Source organism: Pteropus alecto, unplaced genomic scaffold (genome assembly GCF_000325575.1).
Source record: "Pteropus alecto unplaced genomic scaffold, ASM32557v1 scaffold18, whole genome shotgun sequence".
Classification (NCBI taxonomy): Eukaryota; Metazoa; Chordata; class Mammalia; order Chiroptera; family Pteropodidae; genus Pteropus; species Pteropus alecto.
In genome coordinates, this window is record NW_006440649.1 from 611,139 (window position 1) to 613,808 (window position 2,670).

A 2,670-nucleotide genomic window follows, 5' to 3' on the forward strand; every position below is an offset into this window, starting at 1 on the left:
GACAGCCGCAGCCCAGGAGGACGAAGGGGACACTCAGGAGCAGCTCCGGAATGCATCCCCATTTTTTAGGAGAGAAATAGAGGGGCAGAAATGCACCATTTAGGGCAAGAATCGACGGCTGGTTAGGAAGCGGCCTGTTCGCGCTCTTCCTGTCTGAGACCTCCTCTCGGACCAGATATGGAAACGTTTCCAGGAAAGCAAATGAACAAAAAAATAAAGAAAAACAAGAGGGCTAAAGGCAGAAACGTCTTCCGGAGTCTGAGCAAGCCTGACAGGCAGCCACAGCGCGACACGGCCGCTCTCCCGGACGCCCGTCCTAAGCCAGACGCCGCAGGAACCGAGCTTATCGAGCGAGGAGTCCTCCCCAAAGGGAGCGGAGCCCCCCCTAAATGCACAAGGGTCGCCAACCTGCAATAATGACTCTTACGCCAAACCTCCTAACAGTACAAAAAATCACCTTGTTTTGTTTTGCTTAAAAAAGTAAGTTGATCAGTCTCGGAGTGGATTCTCCATGGACGTTTCAGGAAAAAAAAAAAAGGGAAAAACCCCTCCACCCGTGGTGCCGGCCGCCACAGTGCGAGCTCGTGCATCTTCCAAAGGAACGAGGACGCCGCGGTCAAGGTGACCCACCCGTGCTCCCTACTTCTATGTAGACGCAGTGTCTGAACGTGACTTCCTCTGACGAGCTCACATGCGCCCTTACCTCGCACGCTAGGTCAGGGACAGCTCGCACACGTCGTCACGAGACGAGCCCGCAGGCTGGAATATGCTGGGAGGTGACCCTTTTCCGGTTCCTCCCCAGAGCCGTGCACTCACTAGAAGTCACAGCGAACGTAATCACTGTCGAGAATTCCTTATAAGGTGACAAGATCCCCAGCACAGCGTTCCGGACCCTGGATGGCGCCGTGATGTAATTTTTACCGCCACCACGAGTGGCCGGGCAATGCCCGCACTCGTCTGTCAACACGGTGACAGCCACGGACAACGGGTTGGCCACGCGGTCCTGGGGCAGCCACGACAGCATTCTGCCAGCATCTCAGTTGGCAGGGACGCCAGCTTGATCCTCTCGAGGCCACTGTCACACGGGTGGTTAACGACAGCACCAGGACTAAAATTCGATAATTCTGTTCCCACTCAAGGGATCTTCCCCAAGAGACATCAGTCTGCATATTGCAACAAAAAATTTACATGTGACAACCTTAAGTTATATGGATCTACCCCAATTTAATCCCGCACATCATGCCTGAGGACAGTCACCGGCTGACCCTGGCTCAAATAAGCCCAGCCTCCACACAGGAGGACTGACTCGTCTCCACAAGTCTTCATGGCCCGTTACACGTGCTGCACAGGTGGACGTGAGGGCAGGTACCCAGCAGGAAGTCAGAGCAGGCAGGGAAGTCCTGGACACCTGACCCCTGACAGAGGACAGAACCGTCCGGGGAACTTGGCGGTTGCTTATCTGACGATGTCGGTTCCTGTGGAAACTATCACCTCCACGAGGCTTCCGGAGAGCACACTCCGTAGAGTTGAGCTGAGACACTGTCCTGTGGCCGGATGGAGATAAGTGACCTCTCTCGGTCACACGGTCGGAGTCACAGGTGGGACACCTAGCCGGTTGCCGAAATGGTACTGTTTGTCCTCGAAAGCACGTCTTCTAACTCGTGCCCTACACTGCGCATCGTCCCACCATTACTCCGCTCGCTACCCACGCCCCTGCTCCCGACCTCGCCCCACTGTCTGCAAAAGATGGTAACGGGCAGGAGCTGAGACTCAAGACGCCTCCACACATCCAGGCGGCAGAACAGAAAGTCAAGTCTGGTTCCTTCCTAAGTGGCTTCTAAGGCGTTGGCCACGAGCGACTTTCCAGGTGCCTAAAAAGAGACAACAGACCCGCGAGGGAGGGGTTCCCTCCCGAAAACCTGAGGCTCGTTTTCCAGCTGCTTGACGCCTGCATTTTACCGTTACGTTTCGCTCCAGACAGAAACGGGGTTGGTCAAAAAGGCACGAACTTCCGGCGATAAGATGAACAAGTGCCAGGGACGTCATGGATGGTGATCAAAACTAACGACACTGTGCTGTGCATCTGAACACATGAAGGGCAGATCTTCAACGTTCCCATTGCAAGAATGAAAACTTAGCAGCTCTGTGCTGACGGGCGTTAACTAACGTACCGTGCAGATCATTCTGCAACGTGTGCATACGCCGCACACCTAACACCCATGCAACGCCACGTGGCCGCTGTATCTCCGTTTCAGAGAATTTTTTTTAAAGAAAGAAGCACGTGGGTCTGAGCCTCTCCCTACAGCCCACAAGCCAGTCTCTTCCCACATGTGGGACCCGGAAGGACAAAAGCCTTGCTGTCGGAACTACTGTACCAGACACAGATGCAAACAAGAACCACCACTGCGATTAATCATTACTACACAGGAAAAAAAAAAAAAGGGTTTTATAAGAGACTTATTTCCATAACTTGCTGGTGGCCCCAAGAGGCGACTCTTGGCTGATCTGCCGATAACGAAGTCTAGAGGACACAGTGACCTCTAGACAAAGGCTTCTGCGCCAATGTCTTTTGGAAAGCAGCTCCGAATCTGCGTGCTGTCCACCATGCAGGTGGGGACGGAGACGCCTCGACTCATCACACTGTTCTCTGCTTGTCCCGCCAGCAAGCAA

The 2,670-nt window shown here is 54.0% G+C and overlaps 1 long non-coding RNA gene across 1 annotated transcript in view; it reads right to left on the reverse strand.

Annotated features, from left to right (window-relative positions):
* Positions 1–15: 15 nt before the first annotated feature.
* The window catches only part of LOC112484710, a 3,631-nt gene continuing 976 nt past the window's right edge, over positions 16–2,670 (reverse strand). Inside the window, exon 3 of the long non-coding RNA XR_003048124.1 lies at positions 16–2,083. This is a non-coding gene — a long non-coding RNA (uncharacterized LOC112484710). The remainder of the gene's footprint in view (positions 2,084–2,670) is intronic.